This window comes from Colobus angolensis, unplaced genomic scaffold (assembly GCF_000951035.1).
Source record: "Colobus angolensis palliatus isolate OR3802 unplaced genomic scaffold, Cang.pa_1.0 Scaffold80, whole genome shotgun sequence".
NCBI classification, from domain to species: Eukaryota; Metazoa; Chordata; class Mammalia; order Primates; family Cercopithecidae; genus Colobus; species Colobus angolensis.
In genome coordinates, this window is record NW_012121821.1 from 4,363,062 (window position 1) to 4,387,671 (window position 24,610).

The following is a 24,610-nucleotide window of genomic DNA, read 5'->3' on the forward strand; positions in this document are numbered from 1 at the left end:
AAGAAGTCTCAAAATCCTGAAAATAAGTCAACATGGAACGACCTTTTTATGAAAAAGGGGGGATTTTAAAATATCAAAACAATTCTGATAAACTATATCTTGAGGTAATTCGGATAATATGTATATTACCTGATATTTTGATATTATACATATTTACCTAAATTGAGATTATATATATATTTTTACCTGAATTCTTTTGAAACTTGATATAGATATATGTGTGTGTGTGTTTGTATGTATATACAAATATACTAGAAGCTGCAGGGAAAGAAGAGGAGTTAGAGAAAAAGTAAAAGAAACCATGAAAGAGATTGTAAATATTTAAATAGGTCTGAGGGATAAGGTTTGATCATTTTAGATTAGAAAAATAACCAAAAAACTTCCTGAAATATGTTGAAGAAAACCCAGGATGGATTGTTTAACTATGACACATGCAAGATATTGGTGTCAATAGCATGTCCATGCATGGTATCAAGATCAATATACACGTCCTTATTGCTACAAGAACAGCCTGTCAGGGTCAGGGGGATTTAATATGGATTCATTCTCCCTGGCAATGAATTAGAACCACTGGTGAGGCTCTAAAAAGAGAAACCCTGAAGGGTTTATCCTTCTAAGATTCTGATACCATAAGTCTGAAATGATACTCAGGCATATGAATTGTTCTTAAAGCTGGAGGAGATTGCCATGCACAGCTGGTTTCAAGTACAATTTCCTTATCCCTTAAGATGCAGACAGCAAATTATTTCTTAGTCATTAGATCAGTAGACCTATAAATTTCTGTTTAAATTATTAGTCCTTGCTGTGGTCTCCTCCCATTTTGTTCAACTCGGCTCTTAGATGAAAGGATGTTATTTCCTTGAAGGTTCCAATAAACCATTGTTTCGCACTCAAGGAAAATACATTTATAAGATCTAATTGTAGTCTTTTTTTTCCCCAACAGACTTGAAGTAGACAAGAAGTTAGTCCATCAGGGTTTGCAAAGGGGCCTGGCATAGGATATAAATAGAAGAAAGGAGAAGGGTAATGCCAATTCAATAAACCCTGGTGGAACACTTATCTTTTATCATGTGAAGAACTTTCCACAGATTTGAGGTAGAATGTCATCAGCTAGTCAGGTCCAGTGTAGTGGAGGGTGGTCATGAATTCTAGCATGCCTGGGAGAGTGCCGGTTTGTGACTACTCTCCCAGTATCATTAATAATGTCTCTTTCACTCTTTAAAGTACCCTGGACTTTAGACAATAGATTATATGGTCACCGTAAGGTTTAGAGTGTTTTGAACCGGGTGCAGTGGCTCATGCCTGTAACCCCAGAACTTTGGGAGGCTGAGGCAGGCAGATCACCTGATATCAGGAGTTCAATATCAGCCTGGACAACATAGTGAAACCCTGTCTCTACTAAAAATACAAAAATTAACTGGGGTTGGTGGTGTGTGCCTGTAGTCCCAGCTACTCGGGAGGCTGAGGCAGGAGAATCACTTGAACCAGGGGGGTGGAGGTTGCAGGGAGATGAGATCCCACCACTTCACTCTAGTCTGGGCAACAGAAGGAGACTATCTCAAAATCAACAAAAAAGATTGTTTTGGAGATCAGATTATAAATATAGATTTGGCAAGTTTCTTAATCTTACTGAGCCTTTGTACCTTCAATTGTGAATTGTTAATATTATCTTGAAGGTTGTTGTAAGGGTTAAATTAAATGATCAAGGTGAAGTGCCTGGTCATGAGTCTAGATCCCTGTGAACACTCAGCCATCAGTAGTAGTTAATACCAGGATGGATAGTTCAGACTTGCAGTCTGCCTGGATATAAATGAAGGTACTATCTATCACTTCTTAGCAGTGTGACTTGGAACAATTTTCTCATCTTCTCTAGGCTATTCCTCAGCTTCTTCTCTGTGAAATGGATATAAGGGGAGTCCTTGCATACAGTGTGTGTTGTAAGGATTAAATAAAGTGGAATATGCATAGGGCTTTGAATAATACCTGGCACATAATACTCAATAATATATTATGGTTAATACAATAAACTTAGGTTTTTAAAGTAGTTTTATTAGTGGACAAAGGACTAGTGGGCAATCTACTGCATACAAAATGACATTTGACTTCATATGAAGGTGTTTCTGTGGTATAAACATATTTACAGTAAAACAGACTCACAAAATGTTGGCTCCTATTTTGACCTTTGCTATTCTATTATTTCACTTTCATGAATTATAGTTATTTTTGCTCTCTTTTTTGTTTTGGCATGAGTGGTCAGAACCTGTTCTAGTTTGTTCTCTTGCTGTCATTGTCTTAACTTCCATTCTGAGCAGGTGAGACCACAGAATTAGACTGAGGCATGACCTTGGGACTGCCTTCTGGATGAGATGAAGTGTTGGGGAAGAACCAAAAGAGCATGGACCATGTGTTAAGACAACTTGCTCAGAAGCTAACGAATAGGAAAACACTTGTTTCAACCGCAGATTCCAGTCTAAAGGAGCTAGAAGGTAGCAAAGTGTAAGTACCAGGCTTGGGGTGGTAGGGAGGCGGGAGAAGGAGGCTGGCAAGTTTTTATGAAAACCTCCAAACTAAGTTTATGTTTAATGTTTCTATCCCTTTATATAATAAAATAAGATGGTAGGCTAATAGCACAGAATGAAGTAGTGCTAATTTATTCATATAGGTGTATCTTTGCAGGGTCAGGTAGAAAACTAATAAAATTAAACACGATACTCTAATCTGAATGTTTGTGTCCTCCCCCAAATTTATATGTGGAAAACTAATCACCAATGTGATTGTGTTCAGAGGTGGGAAGCCATTGGGAAGTGATTAGATCATGAGGGTGGGGACTTTGTGAATGGGATTAGTGCCCTTATAACAGAGGTCCCAGAGAACAGCCCCTGTCCAACCATGTGAGGACAAAGGGAGAAGGCACCATCAATGAACCAGGAAATGAGCCCTCCCCTGACACCAAATCTGCTGGTGCCTTGGACTTCCCAGTCTTTAGAACTATGAGAAATACATGTTTGTTGTTCATAAGCCATCCAGGTTATGGTATTTTGTAATTCAGCCCAAATGGACTAAGACACATGGCATTCTTTAATTTGTCTAGCAAAAAAAATTTTGTTAGCTCACACTGAACTATCAATATAGCTACTTCTACTGAATCAAAGAAACATATGTAAACTGTATCTAGTTTATTGAAATTGCTGAAGTTGGTAAGATGCAAACAGAAAACAACTTTATATTTCTTAAGTAATCTCTCAACTTGGTCTTCCCCATCCCTTGGTTGCTCTCAGATAAGAAATCTCATTTCTTTTTCAACACACACATACAAATCCAATCAGTATAATATGAAAATTTCAAACTCTCACCCACTTTAAACCTTTTCTCTTTCCCTGGGCTGGGTCTGCTTCATGCTTAGGAACATGCCGAGGGGAAGGGGTGCATATAAAGCCCATTAGTTAAGGTTCTGGAACAGATAAATCCTGAAATACAGTGGCTTGGCACAATGAAAATTTAGTTTTTCTCATAAAAAGTGGAACTAGCTATAGTGGGATAGGGCAACTCCACCAACTGTCTGCTGCTGGAATTCTTGTGAAAGGAGAAAAATAACCTCCTATTATTTTAGGTTGTTAAAATAACCAGAAAGAAGAAATCACACTGTATTAACAAATAACGTGCTGGAGACAAAAGGACTGGACGGTGCTCTTGTTTTGATGTATTTTATTATTTTGTTTTTTCTGTTTTGTCCAGAAGGATGATTATTCAACTGATTGTAAAGAACACTCAGTTGCCATAGATGCGTTAACAGTTTCTAAGTCTAGGGGAACTACCCAAAACACACAAGAGTGTTCTGATAGAGCCACTGAACCACCCTTTATTGAGAGCTCAGCTGGAAGCTGAACCGTTACAGGGCCTTTGTGTCTGGTTTGCCCCCGCTGCTGGAAGCATCTATGCCCCACAATATCCTCGTTCTGCTGGGTAGTTAGTAACTTACACCTAGGGCTCCGCTGAGGGTGCATCTTCTCCAGGAAGCCTTTCCTGGCTCCTGAGGTTGGTGCAGAGACTACTGCTGCACATTCCCTGAGCACTGACTGCACTGTCCTCAAGAGACTCATCACAAAACCCTGCCTGTAAATTAACTATAAGAGGACCAGACCTCAGTCCCTGTTGCATCCCCTGGGCTTGACATAGTACCAGGCACTATTGGAATTTAAGTGTTCAGTAAATATTTCTTAAATCAATGAATTAAACACATTATTGCATCCTTCTCCATCCTTGCTCATAGGAGAGTTTTCCTGCTCTAAGGCCAAAGCTAAATAAATCATTTTGTCTGAGCATGAAGTCATAGTCTGAATGATAGTACACAGAGATACCTGGAGGAGGGAGTATAAAAATACACTGTCCTTGAAAAAAAAAAAAAAAAAAAAAAAAAAACACTTCATTAGGTCCAAAGCTGCAGCAGTGGTATCTGGAAAAATATTCAATTCTTATGCCACTCAATACTCAAACAAGCAATACACTACAATAGTTTCCCTTAACCAAGCACTTACAGTTTGTCAAGACTTGTGCTAAAAATTTTAAAGTTTTAAATCCTAGCAGTCCCAAAAGATAAAATTATTCTCTCCCATTTTACAGTTGAAGAAACAGGCTCTGAGAGATAAAACGACCCACCCAGGACCTCACAGATGGCAGCTTCCTAATCCTCAACTCTTACACCTTGTGTTGGCTTATTAGGGCTGCAGTAATAAAGTACTGCAAATGGGTGGCTTATAAAAATAGAAATTTATTCTCTCACAGTCTGGAGGCTAGAAATTTATAATCAAACTGTTTTTCCCTGAGACTAAGTAGAAGCCTTCTTTGCCTCTTCCTAGCTTCTGGAGGTGGTCATCGAGGATGGGCATTCTTTGGCTTGCAGCTGTGTCTTTCAAAGCATTGCCTGTCATCACATGGCCTTTTTCCCGTGTATCTGTCTTCACATTATCTTCCCCATAAGGACACCAGTCACATTGGATCAGAGCCTACTTTAATGACCTCATCTTAACTGATTACATCTGAAACGATTCTATTTCCAAATAAGGTGACATTCTGAGGTACTGGGGGTAGGACTTCAACTGTGTGGACACAGTTCAACCTGTAACACACCTACCCACTATTACACTTCCTCTCTGAAAAATGTGGGAGTGGCATGATTTTCTTGATATTGAGAGCACAGAAAACAAATTGTTCTGAAGAGGCACAACAGAATAACAATAAAGTAGAGGGAATCCTGAAAAGCACATCTAAACACCAATTGCATTATTCCTAGTTTCCATCATGAAATTTCAGTCAATAAAACATACTCCTTAAACTGTTTCCATATTAATAAGGATGCTACTGCTATGAGGAAGTTTAACAGAAGCAAAGTCTTACACTTAAAAAAATGTTAATTTTTACATTGGGGATTTGACTTCATTATACAGAAAAAAATGTTAATTTGATCAATATAAGGAACAAAAGCAGATGTGTGAGTAGGGTTTCAAGCAGCTAATTGTCTAAGTTTAATCAAAAGATTGTATAGTATTTGTTGTCAGCTGTGGGAGATGAAGCCAGCTATTCCCATACAATTTGTGCTTCCTATTCCAGAGTGTGGAGTTGCCACTCAGAGGTTACATTACCACTCACCAATGGGATGTGAGTTGAAGTGATGTGTCACTTAAAAGTTTCATACTCTCATTTCCCATCCATTGGTTAGAGGTGAGAAGATCAAAGATGTAGAGGCTTAAGACAAAGGAGTGCCCTAAATTCGTGTGTAAAGGAAAACTGCCTAGCAACCGGGACATATATTGGTTAGGTAGAAATAACACATTAGGGTTTATGTGTTACAGCAGTTAGCGCTATCCTAATTATCACAAAAATATATACCTTATAGAGCATCATTAAAATTAAAAATACTATGTTGGATTAAAGGTCAAGTGTATGCAATGAGAAAATGGATAATACAAGCTGGAAAAAATGGAAACCAGTATTATACAAAGACAAAATATTTGGTAAAATTGCCACGTGTCATAATTCAGGCAGACCATATGTCTACTGAGCATGTGGCTTTAAGAAAAGTGGTTGAAAAGAATATTAATGTAGGGTAATTTTCTTGCTACTTTTAGCAAGGTATTATAAAACAAACAAAAAGGACCTTTAGCAAATCAGCAAAAATTGCCTCATTTGAAATCACAGTTGGACATATGTGACTTCACAAGGAAGGAAGAACTAACTCCTAGAATCTGAGGAAAGAAAGACTGAAAAATAAAATCTTAAGAGGCCTATTATGATTTCTCAGTTGAATCAAGTGATTCAGTCCCATGGCAAAAACCACCATAAGACTATTTCAGTCCCACCCAAGTCTGTTCTTTCAAACACTCCAAAGCAGTTACTGTAAAGTTGAAAGATAGGGACACAGGGAGAGGAAACAGAAAAAGCAGACGTATGAATCTACCTTTAGAAGATAATTTGGGATATGATTATTGGTATATGGGACTGACTGAAAACAAAGAGATTAGAAGCCTACTGTATTTCTGAGGAATCTTTACTGCCAAAGATAGTAAAATATGTATTGGTCTGTACTCACACTGCTAATAAAGACATACTGAGACTGGGTAATTTATAAAGAAAAAGATTTAATGGACCCACAGTTCCACATAGCTGGGGAGGTCTCACAATCATGGCAGAAGGTGAAGGAGTAGCAAAAGCACATCTTACATGGCAGCAGGCAAGAGAGTTTGTGCAGGGGAACTGCTCTTTATAAAACTGTCAGATCTCATGATACTTATTCACTGTCATGAGAACAGCACGGGAAAACCTGCTTCCATGATTCAATTACTTCCCACAGGGTCCCTTCCAATGACATGAGAATTATGGGAACTACAGTTCAAGATGATATTTGGGTGGGGACACAGCCAAACCATATCATATGTTGATTATTCAATCTTAAAATCCATGGGACCTCAAACTTCCATAGGGAAAATACAGACAGTGAAAGCACTGCCGATCCTGTGGACAGCATCCTTCTCAATGCCCGCTTCAGATAGGCTAGGGAAAATACCCAAAAAGAAAGATTCTTCATAAAACAGAACCAGGCTCCACAGAGAACAAATGAGAGGAATTTTCTCCTGAGAGAGATTCAGGATCTGACCTAGGAAATTCTCTCCCCTTTAGGCTGCCTCCTGTATTCTTTGACATGTCTCTTTTTTTTGGGAAAACTTTTGTTCAGCTTTTTCTGGTTCATCTTGTACTTTTTCTGTTCCATTTTAAAATCAGCTCTGAAATCACATATTGTTCCAAGGAGTCCAGCTTTCTCTTAATGGGGAATAGCTTTCAGTAATCAAGATTTGGTGTGGTGTACTCATTGTAATTGGAATTTCACTTCTAGACCCTTTTGCAGACAAGGGTTGAGGGGGATGAGACACACACACACACACACACACACACACACATACACACACACACACATACACACCCCACACATACACATCCCTATTTTTCTACATCTATTTCCCTAGAAGGTGCCATCTCAAGAGTTTGTATTTGTAGTGATGGTTTTTGCTGCAGCTCTGGGAACTTGCTGTAGATATCGAGGGGCTCTCTGTGATCTCAGGGACTGTGGAAAGCTTGCAGGGGATAGGCTCCCTCACCTAGGCTATGATGGAGACCTCTGGTTCCTCTCTTTTATGTCGTACTTTAGGATGAGGAAGATGCAATTTTCAAAATTCCTCAGATGGGGTATGTGGGTGATACGCTTCCTGAATCCAACCCTTACATAGCCACAGATATCTGTCACCAGGTCAGAGGAGTCATATCACATGGCTGAGTATAGGATCCCCGAGTTTAGTTCTTTTTGATGTAGATGATTTACTTCTGTCTTCTGACTTGCAGCTTTGAGATATACATATATAGCCACCACATATATTGATACTATGTACCAGGTACTGTTCTAAGCCATGTATCAATTAACTACTAGCTAATTTAATCCTCACAAAACATTATGGATTGATATCATGATCACTATTTTACTATAAGTAAACTGAAATAGAGTTAGGTAACTTACTCAAGACACACAGGCATTAAATAGAGAAATGTGAAATCAAAACTAGACTATGTGACCCAAGCCATTATTCTAAACTTGTATGATATGCTATCTCACAGGTAACTTTAATCCTTTTCTTTCGGGGGGATATCTTGTTTATTCTCTCCGCAAGCATACAGATTTTTCTTTTCCTTCTTGTGGCTCAAGAATTTTGCTATAATATACCCAGGTATGCTGTTTAGTTTTGTTTTTCTTACCAAACTTGCTTGGAATGTAGTATCTCCTTTCAAACTACAAATTCAGGTTTATGTTTAGTCTAGAAAATTTTCATCTATTACCTGTAAAATCATTGTCTCTTGCTTATCTTTTACGTTTGTCTCTTTGTGGAAAACCTATTATTCTCACTCTAAGTCTTTGCATCCATGTGTTTCCTTCATCGCATCTGTCTCTACAATTTTGTTCATTCGTTGAGGGATTTCTTTTACTTGTCATTTATGGTCACCAATGCAGATATCAACGGACTCCATTCTTTTCTTCAATACACCTACTGGTTGTTTGTTTGAAAATCATGCTTTTTTTTTTTAGTTCCAGAAAACCTTTGGGGTGGACTCTCCACTCCGATTTCCCAGGGACCTGCAGTAGTGCTCTTTCTCTGGGCACCTACCTCTGTGGTTTGGTCTTTCTCTGAATGATGGGACCACATCACTATATTCTTGCCATTTCTTTTCTTGGCTCATTTAGGCACATGACTGATATTTCTGGTACCATAAGTGATTGTGGTTCACTTTGTGGAAGGCAAAGCATTTTCTAACTTTAGGGACAGAGAGGGGAGCCAGGAGGAAGCCTCCCTGCCCTCTGTGTCCTCACACAGTAAATGCCAAGCCCACCTGCTTAGTTTCCCTTGCGCCTCTTGGGGATCAGCAAGAAGAAACGTACTCATAATATCAGTGCCAGTTTTACCTCTGGGATACATATATTCCTTAGGGCCCTCTGGTTCTAATTATTGTCCTAGGGCTCCCCAGTAAAGGTTTAGAGACTCCTCTGATGCTCAGGGAGAAAGATCCACACTTGCTTCACAAAGGGCATCACCTAGAGCCTAGGACTTGCCACCCCAATCCTGTAGATAGATGGAACTAGGGATAGAGGGAAAGTACAAAGCGCTTAGATTGTCTGTCATGTTTCCAGAATCTGTCGTTATATTCAAAACAACTGAAAGAAGAAAAAATTCAATAGTTTCCCCAATATCAAATTTTCATGCTTCTATTATTCAAACATCAAATTTCATTTTTATATTTTAAAAAATATTAACCAATTGGAATATTCTAATTATGCATTTGATATACATACCAAAACATGCATAATTTAGCTAAAGACAATTGTGAGGGCCAAGGTCAAAGAAAAATGTGCAGGAGGAAGAGAATGCTTTCAGGGGTGTTTTGCTTCATTCAGTTCCTCAATAACCATAAACCATTGATGTAAGCATCTCTTAATATGCAAAAGTGGTAAAAATTTTATAGATACTAGTAGATCCAGGCAGGGCTTAATAGCAAATTGAGCCGGGGCAGAGTTGAGACTCTTGAAAATAAAGAAGTGCATCAGGACAACCACTTGGGCAGAGGGTCTCTTAACTGTGTTTGGAGATGAATTAAGTTAAGGTATATATGTTAGGCCAAAGTTCTCCTTAGAAAACATTTACTGAGTCTACTGTAAGCTAGAGATAAATGAGAAGTCAAAGCCATAAAGTTCTATATCATGTTCATAATTTTAACTTAGAAAAATGTTGAGAAATATAAGTAGACAACCACTTTGGCTACATAAAATCTCAATGAAGCACCCACAGCGTTCTTAACTTTAAACAATGATATTTCCTGATATAGTCTCTAAGATGAACTGTTCACAAAATGTGCATCACAGAAACCAAATGAAATTGTTTTCTCTTTGTCACCTTATCAGAAATGTCTTTTCTAACCATGCTACTCCTTTCTCGGCTGTTCTTTGTTCCTTGTACTTACCACCATCTGATACATAGGTTTACTTGTTTATATGCCATGAGCAGTCTCCTCCCCAGTAGATTGTAAACTGGGAGTGGGGACTTTGTTCCCTCATTGCTGCCTACCTAGTTCCTAAAAGAGTACCCAAGATATGATAGATAATAAGTATCTACTGAATCAACAACCCATGGATGGACTGACTGAATTATTATTTCTATACTAGGCAAAAGCTACATAGTATCTTCACAAATAGTGATTTCACTTTTGGAATATTAGATTTATAGTATTATCTTCTTGAACTTACTAAATGGCAAGATTATTCACCTATGAAATCCACTGCTGGATTTAGATATTAGACCCTGTCTTCTAAGGAAATTTGTATTTTTACTCTTATTGAGGTGGGTCGGACCCAAATATTGGGAAAGTATACATCAGGTTATCAAAAAAGAACTTTATTTCTTTTATTATGAAATAATTTTTATAAGGGCAGGCCAGAATTCATATTTTCCCTTGCTTGAAAGTATTAAATTAGCCATCCAGAATTCTTCCTGTCTCACTTCCTATTCCTCTTCCTCCCTCTCCTTCCTTTTTGAGATCTCAGACTAACAGACATTACTCGATTGATACATCTTAATTTCACCTTGGTAAGAGGTGAAGATAAAGTCTGATTTTTAGTACAATTTACTTCTAGCATAAACTTTTACTCTGCACCATAAATCTATATCAAAATTGCACATTATTCCAAAATTTTAAATACAAACAATCTTTTTAATGTAATCAAATATCTCCAACACAAAACAGCAGTTAATGTCAAAGTCTTATGAAACTGGATGATAAGACCATGTTCCTCAGAACAGTTGTAAGATCTGAGAGCTACAGAATAGTAAACAATCAAAAAATGAGAACAGAACATGAGCATCTGCAGGGCTTGGTTTATCAATGTCATTTTCATTAAAGTCTCAGAAATTTCAGAGATATAAGCAGTAAGAAATACAGAGAGGAGATTTGATTTCATAAAATTTGCAGATTTATTGTATCTGCAGTAACACAATTACTGTTATGCTCAGTAAATGACAGTGTTTCTTTAAAAAATGGTAATTCTATGCCAAGTTAATAGTTTGAAAGATCTCAATTCTTGATGTGTTTGTGGGTTTTATGACATACCAACTCAGTTAATACACTTAGGACACTTATCTGATAATTTCTAAGGCAGTGAAAGTAGTTGAAAATGTTGCCTTCAGAATTAGAAGGCGGGGGCACTGAATCCTGTTTCTGCCACCCATTTGCTATGCAATCTTGGGCATGTGGTTGAACCTTTATGTCCCCCCTTTTTCCCATCTGTACAATGGGGGTGGTAAGAAGAGCACTCACAGTATTGGACTGGGTTGTTCTGAAGATTAAGAATTAATCCATCTGAAGCACCTGAGAAAATGCCTGGCACATAACGGAGCACAGGATTTTTCTGGATTTCTTTGACTTTCCAAGAGGAGTCAAAAGGATTTCTGAACTACAAAATACTGGATTATCAGAATTAACTGTATCTGCTTCATGAGGTTTCATGGAGCATAATAGATTCTAGTTTAGGTTAACTGGCTTTGGTTGCATTTCTATTTCCACTTAATTTCTTAAATTGTCCTACATGGCTCTCTGGAAAGCAGGAGTGACACTTCCATTCTACCATATGATTGGCAAAAGTCTTCTGGCCTTTGAGTAGATTCTACTTAGAACAAGGATGTTTGTTCTTGTTTAAAAAATATGTATTGTACAGCTCAAGACTAGAGCTCTAACAGAATCACTGATTTATTAATTTCTTCTTTGGCCAACCAGTGGAAAGAAAAGCAAAGTTTGAGGCTCTTGTCTCACCTCAAAGAAGTGCATTTTATAGTTCTTCAGAGCTTTCAGATGCCAATTTCAATATATTCTTCTCTGACAACCAATTAACATGCAGTATTTTAAGATTAAAGCTTAACATTCCACAGGAGACAGAGTTTAACTCTAGAAGGCCAGCTTTCTCCCAGGCGACCTCTTACCAATATCTTTGCAAGGACATATTCATGGTAACTAGAGACCTAGATTTTGTTCTTGTGAATGTTATGGACCTTCAAGTTCACTAAGCAAGTATCCTCTAAATAGCTTTATGTTTAGAATTCTGTTCTCTTTTTACACCTGCAGAAACAGTGCTCTTCTCTGAGCAGAGCCCCCTTTACAAACAGTAGTTAACTAGTATGCCTTGTAGTTTTTAGGCTACAGAAATAATTTTATTTGTCTAGATTTATTCGGAAGTACAGTTTCTAAAGATATCTAAGACTCAATAAGATAAAGACTTTTAAGGAAGGCACATTAAAGCTACTCCTTTCTGCTTCTGTATTTTCCTTGACTTAGAGTATGCATCTGCTGGTGTGCCATTGGTCTGAAATAGGTCATGTGGAGACAGGAAACTGAAATATTTACCATGGAGCTGACCAATGATATACTTTTTAGAGGTGATGCATGAGATGTCTATTGCTGACCCAAGCCATTTCTGCCTCTTTCTGGCTAACAGAATCCCAATTTGTTCAGATAGGGACCTTCACCAGGGATGAACCATGATTGAGCTAAATAAACCAGGCTTTCTACTGTCATCCCTCTTGGATGTAATTGGTCGGATGATGAGCAGGTGACCTAGTTCAACTGCAGGTGGAGACACCTGGGAAGGACTTCTTTTCCTGACTAAAAAGACAAAGCTGTGCAAAAAAGAAAGTTTTAACTTTCTCCCCTTCTTTCTTCCTGGAATATGGCTCTGGTTCCTGAGATGCAACAGATGTTTTGTGACATGAGCAAAAAGTCCAAGGATGAAAGGTAAAGATGAAGATGGTAAAACAAAGACAGAAAAGCCCTGATTCCTTGGTGGGATCATGGAGCAGTTGAACCTACTCTAGCAACAGTAGGCCACTGGAATTCTCCTAATAAAAGAAAAATAATTCCCTATTCTATTAGGTTACTGAAGTTTGGGTTGCCGTTTCTTGCAACTGAATGCCTGACATAGATGGGTTCTCCTGAGGGTTGTTGTGAGACTCTATTGCTAACATAGTAAGCAATCTGTGTGTTTTCATTTGGATTCCCTCAATAACAGACCGTATGACAAGGATTAGGGTGCAAGTGGTTCACTTGAGAGGCAAAGGAAATATCAATAAGCAGTTAGGGAAGTGAAACAGAGAAAAAGCAGCCAATAAAGGGCACATTATCAAGTCAGCTACCACTGTGAAGAAACTCTACAAACCAATGGAAAACACATGCCTCAGGAGTAAAGTGGCTAGGGTATTTACATACCAACTCATTTATCAGTTGAGGAATGCTTCCAGGGAACATTAATTCCCTGGCATATCTGTCTACCATGTAGGAGGCAAACTGGGCTTTAACAGTCAGAGAAACCCTCAGGAGAAGAAATGCAGGGACTGATCATTGAAAGTCCAGCTAGCATGCTTTGAAAAACTAGGAGATATGGAAGGACAATCAAGAGCATCTTCTGCAACTAATGAGATGCTGTTACAGGCAAACACAGGTATCAACAGCTATAATCGCTGCATTCATCTCTAATAAGAGACATGTTAAAAGTACCTTACAGACACATGTGTCTCCCTGCTAACTCCAAGTATAATCAGACTCCTCCTTCCCTGATAAATCCCCATAAACGTGCCTTAAAAGTCATTGACTATTTCTTCCTGAAGTCAAAATTGATGGTAAAATAAAAACGGTATGCATTCAACATGCTCTTTGGCTCTGACTTATGTTGGCCAAGGAAGGAAAGAGGATTGGGATTTAAGTGAAAGGTGAACAAATAGTATTCATCTTCCATCTGTATTTAGTCTCATATTTCCTCCCTACCCTTCCCATTCTGGTTTCGAGAAGTAACACCTGCCGGGTGCGGTGGCTTATGCCTGTAATCCCAGCACTTTGGGAGGCCGAAGCGGGTGGATCACCTGAGTTTAGGAGTTTGAGACCAGCCTGACCAATATGGTGAAACCCCATCTCTACTAAAAATACAAAAATGAGCCAGGCATGGTGGCGTACGCCTGTAGTCCCAGCTACTTAGGAGGCTGTGGCAGGAGAATTGCTTGAACCCAGGAGGCGGAGGTTGCAGTGAGCCGAGATAGCTCTCCAGCCTGGGGACAGAGAGAAACTCCATCTCAAAAACAAAAAAGTTACACCCTACTCTATTTTAAAAGTTTACTCATTTCTCTTCTCTTTCTCCACCTTCCTGCAATAGATTCATAAGACCTGACTCACCTGTTTTATAATTCTTACTCCACGTTAAAAATAAAACATTATGATATGCTCCATGTATTAGTTCATTTTCATGCTGCTATAAAGAACTGCCTGCGACTGGGTAACCTATAAAGGAAATAGGTTTAATTGACTCACAGTTCAGCACAGCTGGTGAAGGTCTCAAGAAACGTACAACCATGGTGGCAGGTGAAGGGGAAAGCAAGAGACCTTCTTCACAAAGCGGCCGGAAGGAGCAGTGCGGAGCGAAGGGGGAAGAGCTCCTTATAAAACCATCAGATCTCGTGAGAACTCACTCACTGTCATGAGAACAGTGTGGGGGGAATGGCCTCCATGATTCAATTCCCTCCACCTGGTCTCTCCCTTGACAGGTGGGGATTATGGGGATTACAATTCAAGATGAGATTTGGGTGGGGAGGCAAAGCCTAACCATATTGTTCCACTTATGTTTTATTGGATTTACATATTTGTTGGAGGTGGGTTAATATGGTTGATAAAAGTAGCACTGGACTAGAAATTTTACAAGACCCGAATTCTTGTACCAAATGTATAAATATACTAGCTGAAAGAACATGTGCAATGCACTTACCTTTTCCATGGCTCAGTTTCCAGACGAAGAAAATTCAGGGTTTGACAAAACCAGTTCTAATGACCCTTCTTACTCTGAGGGTCTAATTCTTCAGTTGACTTGGAGGCTGGCTGCCTCTGTCTATGTCGTGTTTGTTTTATTACTCAGATTATTTCCTCCTGGAAGGCTTTCTATGGAGCTAGTCTAACTAGGCAGTGAAATAGGAAGCTAGCCCCATGGTCCTACTGAGATGAAACTAAGGGAAGGAATCCTTTCCTCAAATTCAAACCCTACTGCCTGTTATTCTACCAGTATAGTTTTATTTTATCATGTAAAGGCTTTGCCAGTTTTACTAAGTATCATTCTGGAGAATGGGGATTACTCTTTAATGAACAGATATCATATCAATTAACACTATAGCAGAAAATAATGGGGGTGGGAAGGGTAATGGCAGGTAGAGTAATAAAGACAAGAAGAGAAAAATAAAGAATGAGGCTAAGGGGGAAGATGGAGGGTGTGGAAAGACCAACTTTGCTTACTTTGTCATTTTATTCTGCCTGACACCTGCTTTATACAATGTCCAGCATAGCCCCAAGTCATGTGTGGGTGAGTGATTTTGATGGGATAATGACATGACACTTTTAGTCAATGGTATTTATGGAGGACAGAATTACTTGGGAAGAAGAATGAAATTAAATCAAAACAAAAATGAGTTCCTGTTTTCAAAAATAGAATCTTATTTTCATACTGAATGGATCAGCATCCATACTTTGAACTTTTAATAAATAGATGAGAATGTAAAAAACATAACTTGCAGCAAAATTCTACATTTGTTAGCTTTAAAGTTATTACTGAGTTCTCACCTTCACTTATATAACACCTGTCATTTTTCAATCTAAATCAGCCATATGTGCTTCAAAGGAGAATAGCCTGCTATTTAGAGCTTCCCAGCCATTATCGCAAAATCAGACCACCACTCAGCACGCTGTCACTCAGACAGAAAAGAAATGCCATCTTATCTGTGCAATTTGTCACCCGAATGCTCTGAAGCTCCTTTGCTTCACAGATAGGGTGCAAGTTAATTCATCCAACAAGTCAGACATCATTTTCCTAAAAAGGTCAGCTTGATACACTCAGAGACCACAAGCATGTATGCAGCAAGCTTCCAACAGCCACCTTGATATCTTTTCAGCACTGTCACATTTGCACGTGATATAAGGAACTAGCTCAAGAATTGGTGGTGAGTCTACGGGCTGCCAGATTCTCCTATCTGTGCTGAAAGAAACAATGGAATGCCTCTTGGATCCAAATTCTGTTCATGCAGTTGGTGTGAATTTTCACTTGGCCCCTGTTCCCCAACTATAGCTTGAAATCTTAGAAACATTGTATCTTAGAAACATGGAAACTATGATCATGAACATGACATTTCTTTTGCTCTTTAGCATAGCCCATCTGTATTCTTTACACTAAGGCAAGAGGCAAGCAGAAGACAGAGAGAAAGAAAGAGGCCTTCCAGGAAAGGAAGCCCCCTTTTCAGTCTGCCCAAGCAAAAGTAGATTTACTCTGAGGATTCACTTCAAGGGTGAAGCTTTAGGAGTCCTTCACTTGCTCTGGTTTCATAAATATTCACCTTATTACATACATTTGGATTAAATTTTCATGTTTTTTCTAAAAGAAATTGTACAAACCTGAGGACCCATGAATTTAGTTTCACCCCTCCTACTAGGGAATCCTAGCAACTCCAAATGGCCTTTGTCACTATCTGATTCTTCAATTCCAATTTCCACATTGTTGTGTAAAAACAAGAAGCTATAGACAACAGTTGAGTTGTAAAGTTATCTGGTGTAATTATTAATAGCAGTGATTGATGTGGATAATTGACAATCTGGAAAATCCTGAATACTTAACAAACAATATTATTTATATCTATCCATTTTACTTTACTTACATAGATGGAGGCTTTTTAAAAGAGTGTTACTTGTGAAACATGTTTTTAAAATTATTTTATCCTATTTTATGTTATTAGACCCCTGAGAATTCAAGTTAATAGAGATTAGCAATGTGATTTTTATAAATATTTTTAAGTATTTACCTTCCAGACCATTGTAAATCGGATGGGCAATAATTATAAATTTATCATTACAATAAAAAGAATGTTAAGAAGAATATAAAAATTACAAAATCCCAATCCATCTTTTCACAAATTGACTGTCAAATGCATTCTAATAGGAAAATGATTAGTAAAAAAAGACATAATATACTGACATTGAGCATATTTTATACTGAACAAGACTGTTTAAAATTCTTCACATAGCATGTTCAGGCTGCATTTTAATTAAATGCCATGCGGAAGTGCTCAGATTTTGAACCTGCAGTATTCCCAGGACAATAGTAAATTTCCAGGGAAAATTTGAGCTGCTAAAAAGTTATTTCTGAAATTGTCCTCTGTTCTTTATGATTTCAATGTAATGACCTTGCCACTCAAAAAAATCCATTAAAATATTTTTCTCTCATAAGTGATAACTTTATTTGATAGCAAATGTCTTGGAAGCATAATAAAAAGTAATATTCACATCACATCATGTTATTTAAAATTATTTTCACGTACTTTGTCTTGTTTAAAAAACATATCAACCCGATCAGTTTTATTTTTTATTTTTGTATTTTGCTTTAAGTTCCAGGATACATGTGCAGAATGTGCAGGTTTGTTACATAGGTATACATGTGCCATGGTGGTTTGCTGCACCCATCAACCCGTCATCTAGGTTTTAAGCCCTGCATGCACTAGGTATGTGTCCTAATGCTCTCCCTCCCCTTGCCACCCAACACCTGACAGGCCCTGGTATTGTTGTTCCCCTCCCTGTGCCCATGTGTTCTCATTGCTCAACTCCCACTTATGAGTCAGAACATCCAGTGTTCGGTTTTCTGTTCATGTGTTAGTTTGCTGAGGATGATGGCTTCTAACTTCATCCATGTCCCTGCAAAGGATGTGATCTCATTCTTTTTTATGGTTGCATAGTATTTGTACCACATTCTCTTCATCCTGTCTATCATTGATGGGCATTTGGCTTGGTTCCATGCCTTTGCTATTATAAATAGTGCTGTAATAAACATATGTGTGCATGTGTCTTTATAGTAGAATGATCTATATTCCTTTGGGTATATACTCGGTAATGGGATTGCTGGGTCAAATGGTATTTCTGGTTCTAGATCCTTGAGGAATCGCCACACTGTCTTCCACAATTCCACAATTTACATTGCCACCAACAGTGTAAAAGTGTTCCTATTTCTTCATAGCCTCGCCAGCATCTCCTGTTTCTTGACTTTCCATTCTGACTGATGTGAGATGGTATCTCATTGCGGTTTTGATTTGTGTTTCTCTAATGATCAGTGATGTTGAGCTTTTTTCCATATGTTGGTTGGTTGCATAAATGTCTTCTTTTGAGAAGTGTCTGTTCATGTCCTGTGCCCACTTGTTGATGGGGTCATTTGTTTTTCTTGTAAATTTGTTTGAGTTCCTTATGATTCTAGATATTAGATATTGTCAGATGGGTAGATTACAAAAATTTTCTACCATTCTGTAGGATGCCTGTTTACTATGATGCTAGTTTATTTTGTGGTGCAGAAGCTCTTCAGTTTAATTAGATCCCATTTGTCAATTTTGGCTTTCGTTGCAATTGCTTTTGGCGTTTTTGTCATGAAGTCTTTGCCTATGCCTATGCCTATGTCCTAAATGGTATTGCCTAGGTTTTCTTATAGGGTTTTTATGGTTTGGAGTTTTACATTTAAGTCTTTAATGCATCTTAAAGTTAATTTTTGTATAAGGTGTAAGAAAGAGGTCCAGTTTCAGTTTTCTGTATGTGGCTAGTCAGTTTTCCCAAAATCATTTATTAAATAGATACTCCTTTCTCCATTGCTTGTTTTTGTGAGGTTTGTCAAACATCAGATGATTGTAGATGCATGGTGTTATTTCTGAGGCATCTGTTCTGTTCCATTGGTCTATATGTCTGTTTTGGTACCAGTACCATGTTGTTTTGGTTACTGTAGCCTTGTAGTATAGTTTGAAGTCATGTAGCATGATGCTTCCAGCTTTATTCTTTTTGCTTAGGATTGTCTTGGCTATCCAGGCTCTTTTTTGGTTACATATGAAATTTAAAGTATTTTTTTCTAATTCTTTGAAGAATTTCAATGGAAGTTTGATGGGAATAACGTTGAATCTATAAATTACTTTGGGCAGTATGGCCATTTTCATAATATTGATTCTTCCTATCCATGAGGATGGAATGTTTTTCCATTTGTTTGTGTCCTCTCTTACTTCCTTGAGCAGTGGTTGGTAGTTCTCCTTGAAGAGGTCTTTCACATCCCTTGTTAGCTGTATTCCTGGGTATTTCATTCTCTTTTTAGCGATTGTGAATGGGAGTTCATTCATAAATTGGCTCTCTGCTTGTCTATTGTTGGTATTTAGGAATGCTTGTGATTTTTGCACATTGATTTTGTATCCTGAGATTTTGCTGAAGTTGCTTATCAGTTTGACGAGTTTTTGTACTGAGATAATGGGATTTTCTAAATGTACAATCATGCCATCTCCAAACAGAGACAATTTGACTTCCTGTCTTCCTATTTGAATATCCTTTATTTCTTTCTCTTGCCGGATTGCCCTGGCCAGAACTTCCAATGCTATGTTGAATCAGAGTAGGGAGAGAGGGCATCCTTGTCTTGTGGGGGTCTTCAAAAAGGACACTTTCAGCTTTTGCCCATTCAGTATGATACTGGCTACGGATTTCTCATAAATAGTTCTTATTATGTTGAGATACATTGCATCAATGCCTAGTTTATTGAAAGTTTTTAGCATGAAGGGATGTTGAATTTTTTTGGAGGCCTTTTCCGCATCTATTGAGATAATCATGTGGTTTCTGTCATTGGTTCTGTTTATGTGATGGATTATGTTTATTGATTTGCTTATGTTGAACCAGTCTTACATCCCAGGGATGAAGTCCACTTAACCATAGTGGATAAGCTTTTTGATGTGCTGCTGGATTCAGTTTGCCAGTATTTTATTGAGGATTTTCATGTCAATGTTCATCAGAAATATTGGCCTACAGTTTTCATCTTTTGTTGGGTCTCTACCAGGTTGGTATCAGGATAATGCTGGCCTCATAAAATGAGTGAGGGAGGAGTCCCTCCTTTTCAATTGTTTGGAATAGTTTCAGAAGGAATGGTACCAGCTCCTCTTTGTACCTCTGGTAGAATTTGGCTGTGAATTCATCTGGTCCTGGGCTATTTTGGTTGGTAGGCTATTAATCACTGCCTCCATATCAGAACTTTTTATTGGTCTATCAGGGATTTGACTTCTTCCTGGTTTAGTCTTGGTAGGGTGTATGTGTCCAGGAATTTATCCCATTCTTGTGGATTTTCTCATTTATTTGCACAGAGGTGTTTATAGTATTCTCTGACGGTAGTTTGTATTTCTGTGGGATTGGTGGTGATATCCCCTTTATCATTTTTTATTGTGTCTATTTGATTCTTCTCTCTTTTCTTCTTTATTAGTCTAGCTAACAGTCTATCTATTGGTTAATTTTTTTAAAAATCAGCTCCTGGATTCCTTGATTTTTTGAAGGGTTTTTGTGTCTCTATATCTCCTTCAGTTCTACTCTGATCTTTGTTATTTCTTGTCTTCTGCTAGCTTTGGATTTGTTTTCTCTTGCTTCTCTAGTTCTTTTCATTGCGATGTTAGGGTGTCAATTTGAAATCTTTTCAGCTTTCTGATGTGGGCATTTAGTGCTATAAATTTCCCTCTTAACATCACGTTAAGCCATGTCCCAGAGATTCTGGTATGTTGTCTCTTTGTTCTCATTGGTATCAAAGGACTTCTTGATTTCTGCCTTAATTTCATTATTTACCCAGGAATCATTCAGGAACAGGCTGTTCAATTTCCATGTAGTTGTGTGGCTTTGAGTGAGTTTCTTAATCCTGGGTTCTAATTTGATTGCACTGTCATCTGAGAAACTGTTTGTTATGATTTCAGGATTTTTTTGCATTTGCTGAAATTATGTGGTGATTTTAGAATAAGTGCATGTGGCACTGAGAAGAATGTATATTCTATTGATTTGAGTTGGAGAGTTCTGAAGATGTCTATTAGGTCCACTTAATTCAGAGCTGAGTTAAAGTCCTGAATATCCTTGTAAATATTCTGTCTTGTTGATCTAATATTGATGGTGGCATGTTAAAGTCTCTCACTGTCATTGTGTGAGAGTCTAAGTCTCTTTGTAGGTCTCTAAGAACTTGTTTTATGTATTTGGGTGCTCCTGTATTGGGTGTATTTATATTTAGGATTGTTAGCTCTTCCTGTTGCATTGATCCCTTTAACATTATGTAATGCCCTTCTTTGTGTTTTTTGATCTTTGTTGGTTTAAAATCTGTTTTATCAGAGACTGGAATTGCAACCCCTGCATTTTTTTTTTTTAATTTATTTTTTTGCTTTCCATTTGCTTGGTAAATTTTCCTCCATCCCTTTATTTTGAGCCTATGTGTGTCTTTGCACAAGAGATGGGTCTCCTGAATACAGCACACCAATGGGTCCTGACTCTGTACAATATGCCAGTCTGTGTCTTTTAATTGGGCTGTTTAGCCCATTTACATTTAAGATTAATATTGTTATGTGTGAATTTGATCCTGTCATCATGATGCTAGCTGGTTAGTTTGCACACTAGTTGATGCAGTGTCTTCATAGTGTCATTGGTCTTAAAATTTTGGTGTGTTTTTGCAGTGGCTGGTGCTGTCTTTTTCTTTCCATATTTAGTGCTTCCTTTAGGTGCTCTTTCAAGGCAGGCCTGGTGGTAACAAAATCCCTTATCATTTTCTTGTCTGGAGAGGATTTTACTTCTCCTTCCCTTTGGAAGCTTAGTTTGACTGGATATGAAATTCTGGATTGAAAATTTTTTTCTTTACAAATGTGAAAATTGGCCCCACTCTCTTCTGGTTTGTAGGGTTTCTGCTGAGAGATCCGCTGTTATTCTGATGGGCTTCCCTTTGTAGGTGACTTCATCTTTCTCTTGGCTGCCCTTAACATTTTTTCCTTCATTTCGACCTTGGAGAATTTGATGATAATGTGTCTTGGGGTTGATCTTCTTGTGGAGTATCTTAGTGATGTTCTCTGTATTTCCTGAATTTGAATGTTGGCCTGTCTTTCTAGGTTGGGGAAGTTCTCCTGGATAATATCTTGAAGTCTATTTTCCAACTTGGTTCCATTTTCCCCATCTCTTTCAGGTATTCCAATCAATCATAGGTTTGGTGTTTTTACAGAGTCCCATATTTGTTGGAGGTTTTATTCATTCCTTTTCATTCTTTTTTTTCTAATCTTGTCTGCATGCCTTTTTTCAGCAAGATGGTCTTCAAACTCTGATATCCTTTCTTCCACTTGATCGATTCTGCTGCTGCTACTTGCGTATGCTTCATGAAGTTCTCATGCTGTGTTTTTCAGCTCCATCAGGTCATTTATGTTCCTCTCTAAACTGGTTATTGTAGTTAGCAACTCCTGTAACCTTTTATCAAGGTTCTCAGCTTCTTTGCGTTGGGTTGGAACATGCTCCTTTAACTAAGTGGAATTTGTTATTACCCACCCTCTGAAGCCTACTTCTGTCAATTCACCCATCTCATTCCCATCCAGTTCTGTGCCCTTGCTGGAGAGCTGTTGCGATCATTTGGAAGAGAAGAGGTATTCTGGCTTTTAGAATTTTCAGCATTTTTTCAATGGTTTTTCCTCATCTTCATGGATTTATCTACTTTTCATCTTTGAGGCTGATGACCTTTGAATGGGTTTTTTTTTGGGAGGGGGTGCTTTTTGTTGATGTTGTTGTTGTTGCTTTCTGCTTGTTAGTTTTTCTTTTAACCATCAGGCCCCTCTACTGCGGGTCTGCTGCAGTTTTCTGGGGGTCTACTCCAGATCCTGTTCGCCTGGGTATCACCAGTGGAGGCTTCAGAACAGCAAAAATTACTGCCTGCTCCTTCTCCTGGAAGCTTTGTTCCAGAGGGGCACCAGCCTGATACTAGCCAGAGCTCTCCTGTATGAAGTGTCTATCGACCCCTGTTGGGAGTTCTCTCCCAGTCAGGAGGCACAGGGTCAGGGACCCACTTGGGGAGGCAGAGCTGTCCATTAGCAGAGCTGGTGCACTGTGATGGGAGAATTCCCCTTGTCAGGATCAGCTGCTCTCTTCAGAGCTGGCAGGCAGAAAAGACTAAGTCTGCTGAAGCTGTTACTGCAACCTCCCTTTTCCCAGGTTCTCTGTCCTAGGGAGATGAGAGTTCTGTCTGTAAGTCCCTGACTAGAGTTGCTAGATTTCCTGCAGAGACCCCCTGCCCAATGAGGAGGAATCTAGAGAAGCAGTCTGACCACAGCTGCCCAGTCCAAACCTCCCAGTCTCCTTAGCACCATCAGGGGAAAACCGCCTACTAAAGCCACAGTAATGGCAGTCACCCCTTCCCCACCAAACTTGATTGTCCCAGGATGACTCCAGACTGCTGTGCTGACAGTGGGAATTTCAAGCCAGTGGTTCTTAGCTTGCTGGGCTCCATGGAAGTGGGACCCACTGAGTGAGACCACATGGTTCCCTGGCTTCAACCCCCTTTCCAGAGGAGTGGACAGTTCTCCCGTCTCAGTGGAGTTCCAGGCACCACTGGAGTATGAAAAAACTCTTACAGTTCAGTGCATGCCCGAACAGCCGCCCAGTTTTGTGCTTGAAATCCAGGGCCCTGGTGGTGGTGGCTTATGACAGAATCTCCTAATCCATGGATTGCCAAAATCTGTAGGAAAAGTAGTACTCTGGGCAGGTAGCACAGTCCCTCACTGCTTCCCTTAGCTGGGGGAGGGAGGTCTCCCGGCTCCTTGCACTTCCTGGGTGAAGCAATGCCCCAACTTGCTTCTGCTTGTTCTCCATGGGTTGCATCCACTGCCTAACCAGTCCCAGTGAGATGAACTGGACACCTCAGATAGAAATGCAGAAATCACCTGCCTTCTGCATTGGTCTTGCTGGGAGCTGCAGACAAGAGCTGTTTCTATTTGGTCATCTTGGCCTTTCCTGCCTATCAGTTTTATTACCCTTGGTTTTCAGATAAGAACATTGAGACACAGAGTGGTTAACTAGTCCTAATTTTTAAGTCACGGGATCAGAATTACACCATTCCAAAACTTTCTTTTTCTTTCTTTTTATGAAATAATGTTAAAAATTTATTAGTTAGAACACTTGATCTCTAATACATTCTGAATAAGAGTAACAAATTGTTATACTAACAGTTAAAATGTGAATCCTACTCAAGAACATGCCGTTCTAGTTTTTGAAATTGAACTCTCCACCCTGATAACTGTTCTTTCTTCAATTTCAAAAATGAGACCAATTTTTCATCAACCTTTGCTATGCAACTATTATCGCCCTTCTGTGGAGAATGTAGCCATTTTCTCCTGCATTATTTCTACCACATAATCAGTACCTAACAACTTGTTACTCTACCCCCATAAAAATCCCAGTGTCCTAAGGGTTTGGCCTGTTCTATATCATGGTCAGCTGGTAGAGCATTTCTTTCCTTTAACCCACAGTGCCCTCCTGTGAGGAGAAAGGCACCCTGAACACAATGAGCATGATGAGTGGCATCATCATTTTATGTTATTCTCAGCCTCTGCCAAATGCTCTCTCATTCAGACAATATTTAACTTTCAAAGGTGGAGTCCTTCTTCTTCCAGGAACTTGGAGAGAA

At 38.7% G+C, this 24,610-nt stretch overlaps 1 long non-coding RNA gene across 1 annotated transcript in view; it reads left to right on the forward strand.

The window, feature by feature from the left end:
• The window catches only part of LOC105502647, a 37,501-nt gene extending 20,995 nt beyond the window's left edge, over nucleotides 1-16,506 (forward strand). Inside the window, exon 3 of the long non-coding RNA XR_001000370.1 lies at nucleotides 16,306-16,506. This is a non-coding gene — a long non-coding RNA (uncharacterized LOC105502647). The remainder of the gene's footprint in view (nucleotides 1-16,305) is intronic.
• The last annotated feature ends 8,104 nt before the right edge of the window (nucleotides 16,507-24,610 follow it).